At 48.5% G+C, this 20,999-nt stretch overlaps 2 protein-coding genes across 4 annotated transcripts in view; one reads left to right on the top strand and one right to left on the bottom strand.

The window, feature by feature from the left end:
- The window catches only part of LOC134927409 (xin actin-binding repeat-containing protein 1-like), a 559,013-nt gene extending 538,429 nt beyond the window's left edge, over positions 1-20,584 (top strand). Inside the window, exon 3 of the transcript XR_010177632.1 lies at positions 19,803-20,584. The gene's annotated coding sequence lies outside the window, so the exon portion shown is untranslated. The remainder of the gene's footprint in view (positions 1-19,802) is intronic.
- The window catches only part of OXSR1 (oxidative stress responsive kinase 1), a 446,840-nt gene that overhangs the window by 190,015 nt on the left and 235,826 nt on the right, over positions 1-20,999 (bottom strand). The window lies entirely within an intron of this gene.

Here is a 20,999-nt window from a genome sequence, read left to right as displayed (position 1 = left end):
CTCTTCCCCCTTCCTCTGCCTCGTGGCAGATATGAATATCCCTTTGCTCTCTTGTTTTTAAAGGAACGAAAGGGCTGCGGTTGAAAAGTCGGTGTCTTTTTCTGTTGGGGAGTAACTTGAGGTAAAAAGGTGGATTTCCCGGCTGTAGCCGTGGCCACCAAATCTGATAGACCGACTCCAAATAACTCCTCCCCTTTATACGGCAAAACTTCCATATGCCGTTTTGAGTCCGCATCGCCTGACCACTGTCGCGTCCATAAACTTCTTCTGGCCGAAATGGACATAGCACTTACCCGTGATGCCAGTGTGCAGATATCCCTCTGTGCATCACGCATATAAAGAAATGCATCCTTTATTTGCTCTAAAGACAGTAAAACATTGTCCCTATCCAGGGTATCAATATTTTCAATCAGGGACTCTGACCAAGCTACTCCAGCACTGCACATCCAGGCTGTCGCTATAGCTGGTCGTAGTATAACACCTGTATGTGTGTATATACTTTTTTGGATATTTTCCATCCTCCTATCTGCTGGATCTTTAAGTGCGGCCGTCTCAGGAGAGGGTAACGCCACTTGTTTAGATAAGCGTGTGAGCGCCTTGTCCACCCTAGGAGGTGTTTCCCAGCGCGCCCTAACCTCTGGCGGGAAAGGGTATAAAGCCAATAACTTCTTTGAAATTAGCATCTTTTTATCGGGGGCAACCCACGCTTCATCACACACCTCATTTAGTTCTTCTGATTCAGGAAAAACTATAGGTAGTTTTTTCACACCCCACATAATACCCTGTTTAGTGGTACCTGTAGTATCAGCTAAATGTAACGCCTCCTTCATTGCCAAAATCATATAACGTGTGGCCCTACTGGAAAATACGGTTGATTCGTCACCGTCGCCACTGGAATCAGTGCCTGTGTCTGGGTCTGTGTCGACCGACTGAGGCAAAGGGCGTTTTACAGCCCCTGACGGTGTTTGAGGCGCCTGGACAGGCACTAATTGATTGTCCGGCCGTCTCATGTCGTCAAACGACTGCTTTAGCGTGTTGACACTATCCCGTAATTCCAAAAATAAAGGCATCCATTCTGGTGTCGACCCCCTAGGAGGTGACATCCCCATATTTGGCAATTGCTCCGCCTCCACACCAATATCGTCCTCATACATGTCGACACACACGTACCGACACACAGCAGACACACAGGGAATGCTCTTAACGAAGACAGGACCCCACTAGCCCTTTGGGGAGACAGAGGGAGAGTTTGCCAGCACACACCAAAGCGCTATATATGACAGGGATAGCCTTATAATAAGTGCTCCCTGTATAGCTGCTTTTATAATATAATTTTTGCCACTATTTTGCCCCCCCTCTCTTGTTTTACCCTGTTTCTGTAGTGCAGTGCAGGGGAGAGACCTGGGAGCCGTCCTGACCAGCGGAGCTGTGTAAGGAAAATGGCGCTGTGTGCTGAGGAGATAGGCCCCGCCCCTTTTTCGGCGGGCTCGTCTCCCGCTCTTTAGTGGATTCTGGCAGGGGTTAAATATCTCCATATAGCTCCCGGAGGCTATATGTGAGGTATTTTTTTAGCCAAATAGGTTTTCATTTGCCTCCCAGGGCGCTCCCCTCCCAGCGCCCTGCACCCTCAGTGACTGCCGTGTGAAGTGTGCTGAGAGGAAAATGGCGCACAGCTGCAGTGCTGTGCGCTACCTTTAGAAGACTGAGGAGTCTTCTGCCGCCGATTCTGGACCTCTTCTTGTTTCAGCATCTGCAAAGGGGCCGGCGGCGAGGCTCCGGTGACCATCCAGGCTGTACCTGTGATCGTCCCTCTGGAGCTGATGTCCAGTAGCCAAGAAGCCAATCCATCCTGCACGCAGGTGAGTTCACTTCTTCTCCCCTAAGTCCCTCGTTGCAGTGATCCTGTTGCCAGCAGGACTCACTGTAAAATAAAAAACCTAAGCTAAACTTTTCTAAGCAGCTCTTTAGGAGAGCCACCTAGATTGCACCCTTCTCGGCCGGGCACAAAAATCTAACTGAGGCTTGGAGGAGGGTCATAGGGGGAGGGCCAGTGCACACCACCTGATCGGAAAGCTTTACTTTTTGTGCCCTGTCTCCTGCGGAGCCGCTATTCCCCATGGTCCTTTCAGGAACCCCAGCATCCACTAGGACGATAGAGAAAAATACTTTTAAAAACCTGCATATTACTAAGGGCCTCACCTGGCAGCGCATTTCTGCATGTTTTTTCATGCATTGTCCTATCTCATGACCTGCTAATTTACTTGTTTACAACTACACATCTTATTTAAAGCATTGCATTGCCAATAGCCCAGTGACAGATATTTCAAAGAAAATATGTTCAGATAGTGAAAAAGTATAGTATCTAATTATTCATACAGTCAAAACTATAAAATAACTTTGTACAATAGAAAAAAAGTAAAAGGGCTGTACACAACCAACCCGACGCCCCCTTGCTGATCCTTTCATAAACTACCTGTGCAGATTTCACTTTCAGCTACTCATTGTGCATGTTAATTGCAGGTTTTAGTTGTGCTGGGAGCAGAGATGGATAGATGGCTGGAGGCGATGTTTAATAAAATACATTACCGTATATACTTGAGTATAAGCCGACTTTTTCAGCACTTTTTTTTGTGCTGAAAAAGCCACCTCGGCTTATACTCGAGTCAGTGGCAATGCCAGTGCAGTGTGACAGGCAGAGCAGTGTGAAGGAGGGACACGGAGCGCACAGCGCGCGCCTCTCCTTTGTCCCTCCTGCATCTCCGGCGGCAGCAGCGGGTCTATTAAAGGAAGTACCCGTTCGTGACCTCTGATCACGAACCGGCACTTCCTTTAATAGACCCGCCGCGGCCGCCGGAGAGACATAGGAGAGGCGCGCGCTGTGCCCTCCGTGTCCCTCCTTCAGAAGACAGCGCGGGATCGACGGAGGGGTAAGTAACAGGCACTGGGGGAGCATATTTGGCACTTGGGGAGGGGGCATATGTGGCAGCATGAGGGGCATATGTGGCAGCATGAGGGGCATATCCGGCAGCATGAGGGGCATATCCGGCAGCATGAGGGGCATATCCGGCAGCATGAGGGGCATATCCGGCAGCATAAGGGCATATCTGGCAGCATAAGGGCATATCTGGCAGCATGAGGGCATATCTGGCACATCTGGCACTCTGGGGCATATTTGGCAGCATGAGGGGCATATCTGGCACATAAGGGCATATCTGGCACTGTGGGGCATATTTGGCAGCATGAGGGCATTTCTGGCACATCTGGCACTGTGGGGCATATTTGGCAGCATGAGGGCATATCTGGCACTGTGGGGCATATGTGGCAGCATGAGGGCATATCTGGCACATCTGGCACTGAGGGGCATATTTGGAAGCATGAGGGCATATCTGGCACATCAGGCACTGTGGGGCATATCTGGCAGTATGAGGGCATATCTGGCAGTGTGGGGGCATATCTGGCAGTATGAGGGCAGTGTACGGCTAGAGCTGCATTTCCCACCCTAGGCTTATACTCGAGTCAATAAGTTTTCCCAGGTTTTTGTGGTAGAATTAGGTGCCTCGGCTTATAGGCCCTACACACTGGCCGATTTTCTGAAAGATATGAACGATCTCGTTCATAAATGAACGAGAACTCGTTCATATCTTTCAGTGTGGAGACTCCAGCGATGAACGATGCGCGGCCCCGCGCTCGTTCATCGCTGGTCTCCCGTCGGCTGTGCATGCAGGCCAATATGGACGATCTCGTCCATATTTGCCTGCACTTCAATGCAGCCGCGTGACGGGGGGAGTGAAGAAACTTCACTCCCCCCGTCACTGCCCCCCCGCCGCCGGGTCGCTCGTCGGCCGTTTCGGCCGTCGAGCACCTCGGCGGCGCATCGTCAAATGAGTAGGGCCCCTTACGATAATGGATGATTATGAACGGGCGAGGTGGACTTTGGACCATCTATTTGTACATATGCATCCAATGTACAGGTGAGCTGGCATCTAGGGAGCAGCAATCCCAATATGGCAGCAATAAATAGGCGTTTTGTAAAAGAACCACAAAAACAAATACTTTAACAGGGCAAAGCATAATGAGCTCAGAGAGGCCAAGTAGTATGCAAAGTCTGGGGAAAGGGCAAACCTTAAATAAAAGCACAGAGACAAAAAGAAGAACAGTAACAATATAAAACGTATTGAGCTTTCGCATGGTCAGGACCTCAGGAAATTGTGGGGAAAGCGCCAAGTTGAGTAAAGTAGATCCGGCCGGTCATTCTTCACATTATTTTGGGGACTTCTTGGAATCATGTTACTTACATTTTCCTTTTATCCCTTAGGGATTAATGAGAAAAAGATTCTTCAGGATCTCTATGGAGGTATACCTGAAATAAACAGGGCTGGCTAGAGAAGAGTCTCTTAGTGTGTTTGTTTGTTTGTTTATTTATTTATTTTAAATACACTTGTGGGTTGTCATACCATGCTAAAACTTGCGGTTGTCCAAGTACCAGCATGCCCTAGCGACCATTTTTGGCCATGGCCATGCCTGTAGGGTGCCAAGGACAACATGCAATTTATCTATTTTTTTTACTACTATTACCCCAGACCTACTACTACACAGGTACAGGAAGAGTTCTAGGGCTGGGTATAGATAAAAGGGTTTTTACAGCCCTGATACCCCTGAGGAACGCCCTGCTGTCAACTTGCATAGGACTGTTTGGAATTATGGTAAGGGGTCCCCCATAATGTAGTGTCTATGGTTCCACCAGCCCAGGCTTGTGAAGTCTCCAAGCGCTGGTGACCACTTAACGGATATATATTTAAGAAAAATTACAATTGACTACAACCACCAACATATTCTGCTGCACTATATGTGTATATGCAAAGCTAATTCTGCTAGGTAATTACAATTGACTACAACCACCAACATATTCTGCTGAACCATATGTGTATATGCAAAGCTAATTCTGCTAGGTATGAATGTTATAGACCCAGTTTAATGTTTGTGGAATGCATGGTTGTTTTTGTAAGGTAATCAACTGCTTGGCATTTGAGGGGGTGGGGTGTGGCTACAGATTTCAATTATTGGTTTCACTTGTAGTAGTCCTCTAGTTAAGTTCAATGGTGTAGGCTGTGCAAAGCCGTTTGGCTGTGCATTTACTATCTACGCGTGCATTTTATCAAAGCGTGATAAAAATTGCCACATAGCAGCGTTCTATCAGCGTTCAATCGAAGTGAAAAAGGAAAACAGAAGCACACCAATCTAACAAAACAAAGAAAACTGAAGAACTAATAACAAATGTGAATCACTTCTCAGATCACTCACCTCCTGATTGTTCCATCTGATTAAATAGCACGGAACTACCTTACTTGGACAATTCAAAAACCATCCATTTCACCTACAAATGCTTGTATCTGTATTATTGTAATTTTGTTTTTTAAGCACAGCTGCACCAATGCAATTTTACCTGTAAACACTTAAAACATCTAACATAATTACCATCGCTTCTTAAACCTCTCACAATCCTTTAATTTCTTACACTCCAGATACATTTCTGCACCCACTTTATCTACGCTTTTGACTCATTTCATACTAAACCTACACCCATTAAGCCTACACTGCTTTTCTCACCTGCACTTCTGCAATTCTTCTGCTCGGATTCCCTTACACTCTCCTCTCCTACTTCCACTTTCCCTCAACCTATTTACCTACTTAACACTATGTCAAGGCTTTCTTTTACTCCCCATATCACTCAGTGTCTACCTAATAATGTATCTTTATCCTTCCCCCCTAATCTCCTACACCTCCTCCGTCTCCCCTCCATCCCTCTGTTTCCTTCCCCCTCCTTTCCTGTTACCCCACTTTCATTCACCTCTGCCCCATGGTCCTGCTACCCAACAACTCAGCCCTGCTCCCTCTCTCCCTTCCCTGTCACCTCCCCACACCCCCATCCACATCACACTGACCTCCCTCCCTGCCCACCTCCTGCAGTTTCCCCTCCTAGCTCAGGCACCCGCACCGTTACCACTCTCTCATCATCCCTGCCCTCAAAGTTAATCTCACCTCATCGCCACAGCAACCCTGTTAATCTCATTCACATCTCTCACACAAACTCATACCCCCTATCCTGTGCCCTCTGGAATGCCAGATCTGTTTGTAACAAACTGGTCCCCACTCATGATCTTTTCATTTCCAACTCCCTACACATACTAGCCATTACTGAAACTTGGATTACGCCCTCTGACACTACTTCTCCTGCTGCTCTCTCTGCTGGGGGCCTCACATTCACACACACACCCCGACCTGGGTGTCGCCATTGGGGTGGTGTTGGGGTCCTTTTACCTTCTAGTTACTCCTACCAACTCATACCACCAGAACCATCCCTTACATTCTCTACATTTGAGGTCCATACTATACGCCTCTTCCAACCAGTACATCTTAGAGTAGCTGTCATTTACACCACCCCCCCCCCCCCCGGCACTGCTTCCAAATTCATCGACAACTTTGCTTCCTGGCTTCCTCACTTCCTCTCTTCTGACATTCCCTCCATTATCCTAGGCGATTTCAACATCCCTATTGACATCCCCACACAATCCCCTGCCTCTAAACTCCTTAACCTCACCTCTTCACTTGGTCTCTCCCAGTGGACCTCCTCACCCTCCCATGTGAATGGGAGCTCACTGGATCTGGTCTTCACTCACCGCTGTGATATTTCTGATTTTGCCAACTTCCCATTTCCCCTCTCTGACCACCACCTGCTCTCCTTTAACCTATCTCTCTCGACTTCCCCATCTCTACCTCCTAAGGCTACCATCAACTAAGCGTAACATTGAAGCTATTGACACCACATTCCTTTCCTCCTTGTTTGACTCACTTCTCTCTCCTATTCTCTCTCTCTCATGCCCTGAACAAGCCACTTCCACATACAATGCAACCCTTACTTCTGCTCTTGACTCTGTTGCTCCACCAACCACTATTCACCCTCGCAAATTAACACCTCAACCCTGGCACACCAAATGCACCAGATATCTGCAAAAATGCTCACGTACTGCCGAGCGACACTGGGGGAAATCACGCTCTAAGGCAGACTTTCTCCATTTCAAACTTATGCTCTCATCCTTCAGTGCTGCCATTTCTCTTGCTAAACAGTCATACTTCAAGAACCTCATCTCCTCCCAGTCTTACAACCCCCGGCGCCTCTTTACCACTCTCAACTCACTCCTCTGCCCACCTCGTCTCCCTTCCTCACTCTCTGCTCTTGACTTTGCCACTTACTTCACATCCAAAATTGACTCCATAAGTCAGGACATCACACCAGATCATCAGTAACCAGCCCTCTCCCATCCCTTACCAACCCTCCCCATCCCTCGCACCAACTCTGACATCTTTCTCCCATGCATCTGGAGAGGAAGTCATGGCCCTCATTCATTCCTGTCCCCTCACCACCTCCCCACTTGACCCTATCCCCTCCCGCCTCCTTCGCTACCTCTCTCCTTCTGCTTGTTCCCATCTCTCCCACCTTCTCAATCTCTCCCTCTCATCAGGCACTGTCCCCTCTACCTTCAAGCATGCACTCATTTCTCCTATTCTTAAAAAACCTACCCTTGATCCAAACACTCTCTCCAACTACCGACCCATCTCTCCTCCCTTTTGCCTCCAAACTCCTTGAGCATATTGTCTACAACCACCTTACTTCCTTTCTTTCCTCCCACTCACTGCTTGACACATTCCAGTCTGGCTTCCGTCCTCTCCACTCCACTGAAACTGCCCTTACAAAAGTATGCAATGACCTCCATGCTGCTAATCTAAGGGACACTACTCTCTACTTATTCTACTGGATCTCTCTGCTGCTTTTGACACTGTGGACCATCCTCTCCTACTGCAAATTCTTCACTCCATTGGTCTGCGTGACACTGCCCTTTCTTGGCTGTCCTCCTACCTTTCTGACCGTTCATTCTCTGTCTCCTCTTATGACTCTACCTCCCCCTCACTTCCACTAACTGTAGGGGTACCCCAAGGTTCTGTCCTTGGTCCTCTTCTCTTCTCTCTCTATACGTCCTCACTAGGTAAGCTCATTAGTTCTTTTGGTTTCCAATATCATCTCTATGCTGATGACACTCAAATCTATCTTTCCTCTCCAGACCTCTCCCCTGCTCTCCTCACTCGTATCTCCAACTGTCTCTCTGCTACGTCTTCCTGGATGTCCCAGCGCTTTCTTAACGCACTACGTCCACCTCTCCTCTCTTATTAGACCTTCACTGGCTCCCCTTCCCTTTCAGAATCCATTTCAAGCTTCTCACACTTGTTTACAAAGCCCTCACCCACTCCTCTCCCATCTACATCTCTGACCTTATCTCCCTTTACACTCCCACCCGTCCTCTTCGCTCTGCTAATGCACGCTGACTCTCCTGCCTACGGATTACTTCCTCCCACTCCTACCTCCAAGATTTTTCACGTGCTGCACCACTTCTCTGGAATTCCCTACCTCTCCCCCTCAGACTCTCCACATCTCTACAAAACTTCAAATGGGCTCTCATGACCCACTTCTTCACCAAACCCAGCCAAATCTCATCCTAAACCTCTGTTCCACGCTCTCTATGTACCCCATCTGTCTCACCCCTATCTGTCTACCCCTCCCCTTTAGAATATAAGCTCTCACGAGCAGGGCTCTCTTCCCTCATGTGCTTATCCTTTTCTTACTTTAATAATATTCAACTGCACCAAGTCCAGCAGTCTTCTGCCACCTGATACTTATTCCAGTGTCATCTGCTGATGAAGCTATGTTTATTTACCCTGTACTTGTCCTATATTGTCGTCAACTGTAAGTTGCTGTTTTCCTGCTTGATTATTTGTTAATGTACTCTGTAATTGGGCGCTGCGGATCCCTTGTGGCGCCATATAAATAAAGGATAATAAAAAATAAGATTTTACTCACCGGTATATCTATTTCTCGTAGTCCGTAGTGGATACTAGGGACTCCGAAAGGACCATGGGGAATAGACGGGCTCCGCAGGAGACTGGGCACACTAAAAGAAAGATTTGGTACTACCTGGTGTGCACTGGCTCCTCCCTCTATGCCCCTCCTCCAGACCTCAGTTAGGATACTGTGCCTGGAAGAGCTGACACAATAAGGAAGGATTTTGAATCCCGGGTAAGACTCATACCAGCCACACCAATCACACCGTACAACTCGTGATATTAAACCCAGTTAACAGTATGAAATACAACTGAGCCTCTCAACAGATGGCTCAACAATAACCCTTTAGTTAGGCAATAACTATATACAAGTATTGCAGACAATCCGCACTTGGGATGGGCGCCCAGCATCCACTACGGACTACGAGAAATAGATTTACCGGTGAGTAAAATCTTATTTTCTCTGACGTCCTAGTGGATGCTGGGGACTCCGAAAGGACCATGGGGATTATACCAAAGCTCCCAAACGGGCGGGAGAGTGCGGATGACTCTGCAGCACCGAATGAGAGAACTCAAGGTCCTCCTCAGCCAGGGTATCGAATTTGTAGAATTTAGCAAACGTGTTTGCCCCTGACCAAGTTGCAGCTCGGCAAAGTTGTAAAGCCGAGACCCCTCGGGCAGCCGCCCAAGATGAGCCCACCTTCCTCGTGGAATGGGCTTTCACTGATTTAGGATGCGGCAATCCAACCGCAGAATGCGCCAGCTGAATTGTGCTGCAAATCCAGCGAGCAATAGTCTGCTTAGAAGCAGGAGCACCTATTTTGTTGGGTGCATACAGGATAAAAAGCGAGTCAGTTTTCCTGACTCCAGCCGTCCTGGAAACATAAATTTTCAAGGCCCTGACTACGTCCAGTAACTTGGAATCCTCCAAGTCCCTAGTAGCCGCAGGCACCACGATAGGTTGGTTCAAGTGAAAAGCTGATACCACCTTAGGGAGAAACTGGGGACGAGTCCTCAATTCTGCCCTATCCATATGGAAAATCAGATAAGGGCTTTTACATGACAAAGCCGCCAATTCTGACACACGCCTGGCCGAAGCCAAGGCCAATAGCATGACCACTTTCCATGTGAGATATTTCAGATCCACAGTTTTAAGTGGTTCAAACCAATGTGATTTTAGGAAACTCAAGACCACATTGAGATCCCAAGGTGCCACAGGAGGCACAAAAGGGGGCTGAATATGAAGCACTCCCTTTACAAAAGTCTGAACTTCAGGTAGTGAAGCCAGTTCTTTCTGGAAGAAAATCGACAGAGCCGAAATCTGGACCTTAATGGAACCCAATTTTAGGCCCATAGTCACTCCCGACTGTAGGAAGTGCAGAAAACGACCCAGCTGAAATTCCTCTGTAGGGGCCTTCCTGGCCTCACACCACGCAACATATTTTCGCCATATGCGGTGATAATGGTTTGCAGTTACTTCTTTCCTAGCTTTTATCAGCGTAGGAATGACTTCCTCCGGAACGCCCTTTTCCTTAAGGATCCGGTGTTCAACCGCCATGCCGTCAAACGCAGCCGCGGTAAGTCTTGGAACAGACAGGGCCCCTGCTGCAGCAAGTCCTGTCTGAGCGGTAGAGGCCATGGGTCCTCTGACATCATTTCTTGAAGTTCCGGATACCACGCTCTTCTTGGCCAATCCGGAACAATGAGTATAGTTCTTACTCCTCTTCTCCTTATTATCCTCAGTACCTTTGGTATGAGAGGAAGAGGAGAGAACACATAAACCGATCGGTACACCCACGGTGTTACCAGAGCGTCCACAGCTATCGCCTGCGGGTCTCTCGACCTGGCGCAATATTTTTCTAGCTTTTTGTTTAGGCGGGACGCCATCATGTCCACCTGTGGTTTTTCCCACTGGTTTACAATCATTTGAAAGACTTCTGGATGAAGTCCCCACTCTCCCGGGTGGAGGTCGTGCCTGCTGAGGAAGTCTGCTTCCCAGTTGTCCACTCCCGGAATGAACACTGCTGACAGTGCTAGTACGTGATTTTCCGCCCATCGGAGAATCCTTGTGGCTTCTGCCATGGCCACCCTGCTTCTTGTGCCGCCCTGTCGGTTTACATGGGCGACTGCCGTGATGTTGTCTGATTGGATCAGAACCGGCTGGTTTTGAAGCAGGGGCCTTGCCTGACTTAGGGCATTGTAAATGGCCCTCAGTTCCAGGATGTTTATGTGGAGAGACGACTCCTGACTTGACCAAAGACCCTGGAAATTTCTTCCCTGTGTGACTGCGCCCCAGCCCCGAAGGCTGGCATCCGTGGTCACCAGGACCCAGTCCTGTATGCCGAATCTGCGGCCCACTAGAAGATGAGCACTCTGTAGCCACCACAGTAGAGACACCCTGGTCCTTGGAGACAGGGTTATCAGTTGATGCATCTGAAGATGCGATCCCGACCACTTGTCCAAGAGGTCCCACTGGAAGGTCCTTGCATGGAACCTGCCGAATGAAATTGCTTCGTACGAAGCCACCATTTTTCCCAGGACTCATGTGCAGTGATGCACAGATACCCGTTTTGGCTTTAGGAGGTCTCTGACTAGAGATGACAGCTCCTCTGCTTTCTCCTGCGGGAGAAACACTTTTTTCTGTTCTGTATCCAGAACCATCCCCAGGAACAGTAGACGTGTCGTAGGGACCAGCTGTGACTTTGGAATGTTTAGAATCCAGCCATGCTGTTGTAGCACTTCCCGAGATAGTGCTACTCCGACCAGTAACTGCTCCCTGGACCTCGCCTTTATTAGGAGATCGTCCAAGTACGGGATAATTAAAACACCCTTTTTTCGAAGGAGTATCATCATTTCTGCCATTACCTTGGTAAACACCCTCGGTGCCGTGGACAGTCCAAACGGTAGAGTCTGGAATTGGTAATGGCAATCCTGTACCACAAATCTGAGGTACTCCTGGTGAGGAAGGTAAATTGGGACATGCAGGTAAGCATCCTTGATGTCCAGGGATACCATGTAATCCCCCTCGTCCAGGCTTGCAATAACCGCCCTGACCGATTCCATCTTGAACTTGAATCTTTTTATGTAAGTGTTCAAGGATTTCAAATTTAAAATGGGTCTCACCGAACCGTCCGGTTTCGGTACCACAAACAGTGTGGAATAGTAACCCCGTCCTTGTTGAAGTAGGGGTACTTTGACTATCACCTGCTGGGAATACAGCTTGTGAATTGCCTCTAGTACAGCCTCCCTGCCCGAGGGAGTTGTCGGTAAGGCCGATTTGAGGAAACGGCGGGGGGGAGGCGCCTCGAATTCCAGCTTGTACCCCTGAGATACTACTTGAAGGATCCAGGGATCCACCCGTGAGCGAACCCACTGATCGCTGAAATTTTTGAGGCGGCCCCCCACCGTACCTGGCTCCGCCTGTGGAGCCCCACCGTCATGCGGCGGACTTGGAAGAAGCGGGGGAGGACTTTGGTTCCTGGGAACCTGCTGCGTGGTGCAGCTTTTTACCTCTTCCCCTGCCACAGAATGTGCAAGCTGAATTGTACTACAAATCCAACGAGCAATCGTCTGCTTAGAAGCAGGAGCACCCAGCTTGTTGGGTGCATACAGGATAAACAGCTAGTCAGATTTTCTGACTCCAGCCGTCCTGGAAACATATATTTTCAGGGCCCTGACTACGTCCAGCAACTTGGAATCCTCCAAGTCCCTAGTAGCCGCAGGCACCACAATAGGCTGGTTTAAGTGAAATGCTGAAACCACCTTTGGGAGAAACTGAGGACGAGTCCTCAATTCTGCCCTGTCCGTATGAAAAATTAGGTAAGGGCTTTTATAGGATAAAGCCGCCAATTCTGATACACGCCTGGCTGAAGCCAGGGCTAACAGCATTACCACTTTCCATGTGAGATATTTTAAGTCCACAGTGGTGAGTGGTTCAAACCACTGTGATTTTAGGAATCCCAAAACCACATTGAGATCCCAAGGTGCCACTGGAGGCACAAAAGGAGGCTGTATATGCAGTACTCCCTTGACAAACGTCTGAACTTCAGGAACAGAAGCCAGTTCTTTTTGAAAGAATATTGACAGGGCCGAAATTTGAACCTTAATGGACCCTAATTTGAGGCCCATAGACAGTCCTGTTTGCAGGAAATGTAGGAATCGACCCAGTTGAAATTCCTCTGTAGGGGCCTTCCTGGCCTCGCACCACGCAACATATTTTCGCCAAATACGGTGATAATGTTGTACGGTTACATCCTTCCTGGCTTTGATCAGGGTAGGAATGACTTCATCCGGAATGCCTTTTTCCTTCAGGATCCGGCGTTCAACCGCCATGCCGTCAAACGCAGCCGCGGTAAGTCTTGGAACAGACATGGTCCCTGCTGGAGCAGGTCCTTTCTTAGAGGTAGAGGCCACGGGTCCTCCGTGAGCATCTCTTGAAGTTCCGGGTACCAAGTCCTTCTTGGCCAATCCAGAGCCACGAGTATAGTCTTTACTCCTCTCCTTCTTATGATTCTCAGTACCTTTGGTATGAGAGGAAGAGGAGGGAACACATACACTGACTGGTACACCCACGGTGTTACCAGAGCGTCCACAGCTATTGCCTGAGGGTCCCTTGACCTGGCGCAATATCTGTCCAGTTTTTTGTTGAGGCGGGACGCCATCATGTCCACCTTTGGTTTTTCCCAACGGTTCACAATCATGTGGAAGACTTCTGGGTGAAGTCCCCACTCCCCCGGGTGAAGATCGTGTCTGCTGAGGAAGTCTGCTTCCCAGTTGTCCACTCCCGGAATGAACACTGCTGACAGTGCTATCACATGATTTTCCGCCCAGCGAAGAATCCTTGCCACTTCCGTCATTGCCCTCCTGCTTCTTGTGCCGCCCTGTCTGTTTACGTGGGCGACTGCCGTGATGTTGTCCGACTGGATCAACACCGGCTGACCCTGAAGCAGAGGCCTTGCCTGACTTAGGGCATTGTAAATGGCCCTTAGTTCCAGGATATTTATGTGAAGTGACGTTTCCATGCTTGACCACAAGCCCTGGAAATTTTTTCCCTGTGTGACTGCTCCCCAGCCTCTCAGGCTGGCATCCGTGGTCACCAGGACCCAATCCTGAATGCCGAATCTGCGGCCCTCTAGGAGATGAGCACTCTGTAACCACCACAGGAGAGACACCCTTGTCCTTGGAGACAGGGTTATCCGCTGATGCATTTGAAGATGCGATCCGGACCATTTGTCCAGCAGATCCCACTGAAAAGTTCTTGCGTGGAATCTGCCGAATGGAATCGCTTCGTAAGAAGCCACCATCTTTCCCAGGACCCTCGTGCATTGATGCACTGACACTTGGCCTGGTCTTAGGAGGTTCCTGACTAGGTCGGATAACTCCCTGGCTTTCTCTTCCGGGAGAAACACCTTTTTCTGTACTGTGTCCAGAATCATCCCTAGGAACAGCAGACGTGTCGTCGGAATCAGCTGGGATTTTGGAATATTTAGAATCCATCCGTGCTGTCGTAGTACTACTTGAGATAGTGCTACTCCGACCTCTAACTGTTCTCTGGACCTTGCCCTTATCAGGAGATCGTCCAAGTAAGGGATAATTAAGACGCCTTTTCTTCGAAGAAGAATCATCATTTCGGCCATTACCTTGGTAAAGACCCGGGGTGCCGTGGACAATCCAAACGGCAGCGTCTGAAACTGATAGTGACAGTTCTGTACCACAAACCTGAGGTACCCTTGGTGAGAAGGGCAAATTGGGACATGGAGGTAAGCATCCTTGATGTCCAGAGACACCATATAGTCCCCTTCTTCCAGGTTCGCTATCACTGCTCTGAGTGACTCCATCTTGAACTTGAACCTTTTTATGTAAGTGTTCAAGGATTTCAGATTTAAAATGGGTCTCACCGAGCCGTCCGGCTTCGGTACCACAAACAGCGTGGAATAATACCCCTTTCCCTGTTGTAGGAGGGGTACCTTGATTATCACCTGCTGGGAATACAGCTTGTGAATGGCTTCCAATACCGCCTCCCTGTCGGGGGGAGACGTTGGTAAAGCAGACTTCAGGAACCGGCGAGGGGGAGACGTCTCGAATTCCAATTTGTACCCCTGAGATACTACCTGCAGGATCCAGGGGTCCACTTGCGAGTGAGCCCACTGCGCGCTGAAATTCTTGAGACGGGCCCCCACCGTGCCTGAGTCCGCTTGTAAGGCCCCAGCGTCATGCTGAGGACTTGGCAGAAGCGGGGGAGGGCTTCTGTTCGTGGGAAGAGGCTGTCTGTTGCAGTCTTTTTCCCCTTCCTCTGCCCCGGGGCAGATATGAGTGGCCTTTTGCCCGCTTGCCCTTATGGGGACGAAAGGACTGAGCCTGAAAAGACGGTATCTTTTTCTGCTGCGAGGTGACTTGGGGTAAAAAGGTGGATTTTCCAGCCGTTGCCGTGGCCACCAGGTCCGATAGACCGACCCCAAATAACTCCTCCCCTTTATACGGCAATACGTCCATATGCCGTTTGGAATCCGCATCCCCTGACCACTGTCGCGTCCATAATCCTCTTCTGGCAGAAATGGACATCGCACTTACTCTTGATGCCAGAGTGCAAATATCCCTCTGTGCATCTCGCATATATAGAAATGCATCCTTTAAATGCTCTATAGTCAATAATATATTGTCCCTGTCCAGGGTATCAATATTTTCAGTCAGGGAATCCGACCAAGCCACCCCAGCACTGCACATCCAGGCTGAGGCGATTGCTGGTCGCAGTATAATACCAGTATGTGTGTATATACTTTTTAGGATATTTTCCAGCTTCCTATCAGCTGGTTCCTTTAGGGTGGCCGTATCAGGAGACGGTAACGCCACTTGTTTTGATAAGCGTGTGAGCGCCTTATCCACCCTAGGGGGTGTTTCCCAGCGCGCCCTAACCTCTGACGGGAAAGGGTATAACGCCAATAATTTATTAGAAATTAGCAGTTTTTTATCGGGGGAAACCCACGCTTCATCACACACCTCATTTAATTCATCTGATTCAGGAAAAACTACGGGTAGTTTTTTCACACCCCACATAATACCCTTTTTTGTGGTACTTGTAGTATCAGAAATGTTCAAAACCTCCTTCATTGCCGTGATCATGTATCGTGTGGCCCTACTGGAAAATACGTTTGTTTCCTCACCGTCGACACTGGAGTCAGTGTCCGTGTCTGTGTCTGTATCGACCTGAGGTAACGGGCGCTTTAGAGCCCCTGACGGTGTTTGAGACGCCTGTACAGGTATTAACTGATTTGCCGGCTGTCTCATGTCGTCAACAGTCTTTTGTAAGGTGCTGACACTATCACGTAATTCTTTCCATAAGACCATCCAGTCAGGTGTCGACTCCCTAGGGGGTGACATCACTAACACAGGCAATTGCTCCGCCTCCACATCATTTTCCTCCTCATACATGTCGACACAACATACCGACACACAGCACACACACAGGGAATGCTCTGATAGAGGACAGGACCCCACTAGCCCTTTGGGGAAACAGAGGGAGAGTTTGCCAGCACACACCAGAGCGCTATATATATATATATATACAGGGATAACCTTATATAAGTGTTTTTCCCTAATATAGCTGCTGTATATATTTATATGCCAATTTAGTGCCCCCCCTCTCTTGTTTTACCCTGTTTCTGTAGTGCAGGACTGCAGGGGAGAGTCAGGGAGCCTTCCTCCAACGGAGCTGTGAGGAAAAAATGGCGCCAGTGTGCTGAGGAGATAGGCTCCGCCCCCTTCTCGGCGGCCTTTCTCCCGCTTTTCTATGGAAAATTTGGCAGGGGTTAAATACATCCATATAGCCCAGGAGCTATATGTGATGTATTTTTAGCCAAAAAAGGTATTTTTATTGCGTCTCAGGGCGCCCCCCCCCCAGCGCCCTGCACCCTCAGTGACCGGAGTGTGAAGTGTGCTGAGAGCAATGGCGCACAGCTGCGGTGCTGTGCGCTACCTTATTGAAGACAGGACGTCTTCTGCCGCCGATTTTCCGGACCTCTTCAGTCTTCTGGCTCTGTAAGGGGGCCGGCGGCGCGGCTCTGGGACCCATCCATGGCTGGGCCTGTGATCGTCCCTCTGGAGCTAATGTCCAGTAGCCTAAGAAGCCCAATCCACTCTGCACGCAGGTGAGTTCGCTTCTTCTCCCCTTAGTCCCTCGGTGCAGTGAGCCTGTTGCCAGCAGGTCTCACTGAAAATAAAAAACCTACTTTAAACTTTTACACTAAGCAGCTCAGGAGAGCCCCTTAGCCTGCACCCGTCTCGTTCGGGCACAAAAATCTAACTGAGGCTTGGAGGAGGGTCATAGGGGGAGGAGCCAGTGCACACCAGGTAGTCCTAAAGCTTTTTACTTTTGTGCCCAGTCTCCTGCGGAGCCGCTATTCCCCATGGTCCTTTCGGAGTCCCCAGCATCCACTAGGACGTTAGAGAAAATAATAATAATAATAATCCATCATCATCGATGGTTGGAACATTGCAACCATCAATGATCCAGCATGTGATCCTCTCTGCAGCCTCTGGAGCTCCTTAGGGAAGGTGAGGGCTGCTGATTTTTAAATTTCCCCAGAGGCTGCCAGTGTATGCAGCCACTGGGTGGGGGATACTGCCGGGCTGACAGATTAGCAGTGATCGGCAGCATGGAATGGACTGGGAGGGACCAGGAAGCAGGCGGTCCCTCTGAGAGCTGCAATTGCAGGAAGCATCTATTCCTGCAGCCTCACAGGGGGCTTTCACACTGGTGGCATCAGAAGCGACCATGTCACGGAAAGCCCAGCTTGGCGTTGTCGCATCTGATGCAACCATGACAGGAAAGTGGTTAATGGGACCTAGGGTTGGATACCCTAGGCTCTCCATAGTTTGTTTTTTTTTAGTTTCTTTTTAAGCTACCCGACACAGATTCCCGGGTCCCAGGACCTGTGTTATTTTTCAAGGATCTTTTCAACTGAGCTGTGATCTGGGTAGATTTAGCAGCAACCAGAGGGGGTGCAATGAAATTCCCGACGGACGGAATCCTGGCGGTCGAAATACAGACACTGGAATCCCGAAGGACACAACAAGCGCGGTGTCTAGATACAAACGCCGCTTGGGAAACCGGCATCAAAATAATCCTTCCAGTGGGATGAACTGGTGTCCTGCCGCGAGGAGGACGGGGGGGGGGGGGGAGGGGTTTGATTAGGTTTAGACACAAGAAGGGGCTGGTTAGGTACCGGGGAGGGAGGGTTAGGTTTGGGCATTTAGAAGGGGAGGTTAGGGTTAGGCACCAAGCAAGGAGGGTTAGGCACCAAGCTTGAGGATTAGGGTTAGGCACCACCGGGGGAGTTAGGGTAGGAGCAGGGGAGGTTTAGGGTACTTTACAGGGGGCTGTCGGGGATTCTGATGGTTGGGATGCTGCTGTCGGTATTCTGACCACCGGCATCCCGCCCATCGGGAAATCATACTGAACACAACCAAAGTTATTGCAGTATCAGAAAAGGGGTATTATACAGCTCTGTGTAAATCTCAAACAATTATCCAGTACCTAAAGCTAGGTATGATGGGCCTAATAATTGAATAGTGTATATGAAAGAGTTAGTCAATAAATGGGTTCAAATGCTCCTGTAACAGTCAGATCGGTAGTTTGGGATAATATCTCATTCCTGGCTTCCCAATCCCATGGAAAACATTTGAAGACAGTGCACACTTAAATAAAAAATGCTCCGTGTATACAGGTGCGTTTATTGGATCTGCAGGAATTAATCTCCTCATGTGTACCCGGCTATACACTTGAACAATTTGAAAGAGATCTGCTGAAAGACGATCTGGCAAATCCATAACATAAAAATAAAAACAGATCTAGACTGTTTTGGGCCATTTATCACCAATGGAAGATTATCTTTAATGTCATATATTAAAGTCAGGTACACACTAGACGATGAGTGTACCCAGCGATATTGGTGGCGATGGGACCTGGCGGCAGGTCAGGCATTGGCAACTACATACACACTTGCTGAAGCCGGCGGGAGGGATCTCCGGATTCGGTAGAATGGCCCTCGCTGGCTATATTGTTGGATTTACCAGAATGCACGGCCAAAAAGTAATGTCACAAACGATGTACGGGAGCGCGCATAGTCAGCAACATGGTGCATACACACTAAACAATTTCGGATTCGGGCAGATCGTCTACTATATTGTCTAGTGTGTACCCAGCTTAAGAGACAATCATTCAGAATGGCGGTTTGATCTGCTGATTTGTCAGTGTTTATGCAACACCCAGAGCAGTTACTGTCTTGATCAGTTCATAGGATTTGGACTGCTGCGTGACATTTGTTAGTAGCGATGAGTAGATATTGTGCCTCAAATGTAATGTGCATGTGATCTGCTTTTAAAAACGTCACCTCAACCATTTGTTTGCAGACATTTTCGTTCAGTTAGGAACGATAACCAAGTATGGTGTAGCCTGGAATTGGAGTGTTCTCTGGTTTGTTTCATCCCTAAATAAACCCGTACATTGTTTCGGAAATCTATCAGGTGTGCAACTAGCTTTAGACTCAATGGGGTCAATTCAATTAACCGCGAGGCAGGCGAGTTGCCGCAATGGCATGGAATTGCCGGCAATGGCACTGCAAGTCTACCCCCTTGCGAACTGAGCTTTATGTAGCCAGCCATATGGATCTACAAACAAAAATCTTCGAGTACGGAGGCATATAGCCCCATTGTACACCACTCAATGAACAGCTCTGTAATCAACAACCTCAGATTTATTGCCATATCTAAACAGAAACATTACAAAATCTGTAGAGCACAATTATTTTATTTGCACTCACTTCTACAACAAATGTGTGGGGTTTTATTTTACATTTTAAATACGTAATTGGCACTACTTCACCACGGAACTACTTACACTGTATACTTTTCAGCTTTCAGGCCAGAAGCATCAACAGTTCCGAAATTCCTCAAGCAAGGCACAAAGCAGATCCCATGGGATGTACAGCCTGTCAAAGCAGCACTTGGTTGGAAGCCCTTATTACTCTGCAAAGCACAGAGAACGCCCCACCTTCATGAGCACTACCAATATATCACACAGTCATAAAAAAAAAAAAAAAAAGAAGCTTTTCCCATGTTAGAAACATGAAGAGAATGAAACTCATTAGCGGAAGCCATAACCATGATTCACGCATCGGAGTATTGATTACCTTAGCATAGCAGGAGCACTTACAGAGAATTTGTACACCACAAGTCAATATATCAATCTGCTGAGGATTTCACAGGCGTTCCTCTCAGCCTAAGAAAATTAGTTAAGAATCTGACCACATAACTCATGCGCACATTCACCCATGTTCACAGACCCCTATCAATAAGTCAGCAAATAAATAAATAACACTTATCCATCAGAAAAGTTCCTTCTCTATCCTCTGTGCAGTAACACCAAAATGTGCTTTTCAAAGAATCCTGGCTGTGCAAATATTTCAATTCAATTAAAACCATAAAAATCACAAACAAAGCGTACATCTTTGTCAGGAGCCGATTAACCTACCAGTACATTTTTGGACTGTGGGAGGAAACCAGACCACCCGGAGGAAGCCCACGCAAGCATGGAGAGAACATACAAACTCCGCAGAGCTAGGGCCGTGGTGGGAATCGAACCCATGACCTCAGTGCTGTGAGGCAGTAACGCTACCATCCATACTGCCAGAGATCAATGACCTGGGATTTGGAACTCTGGGCCAAATGTATTAAGCCTGGAGAAGTGATAAAGCAGTGATAAGTGGAAGGTGATAACGGACCAGCCAATCAGCTCCTAACAGTCAATTTACATATTGGAGCTGATTGGTTGGTGCACCTTGCATTTATCACTGCTTTATCACCTCTCCAGGCTTAATACATCTGCCCCACTGTTTGAAGCTAGTTCAGACCCGGGACTCTTTGTCCACTGCGGCACCGACCCAGGATATTCCCAGGTCAGCACAGTTTACACTGCATACAGGTGCAGTCTCTGTTGGTCAGATGCTTGGAAATGACATCTCCAAGAATCGGGAAAGCCTGCAGATTGGAAATCCCCGGGGATTGATTTAGGTCCCGTTAGACCATACCCACTCACTGCAGTTGGGCAGGCC

The sequence above is a fragment of the Pseudophryne corroboree genome, chromosome 5 (genome assembly GCF_028390025.1).
Source record: "Pseudophryne corroboree isolate aPseCor3 chromosome 5, aPseCor3.hap2, whole genome shotgun sequence".
Lineage (NCBI taxonomy): Eukaryota > Metazoa > Chordata > Amphibia > Anura > Myobatrachidae > Pseudophryne > Pseudophryne corroboree.
The sequence above is the reverse complement of the archived record's forward strand: the minus strand, read 5'-3'. Positions and strand labels throughout refer to the sequence as shown.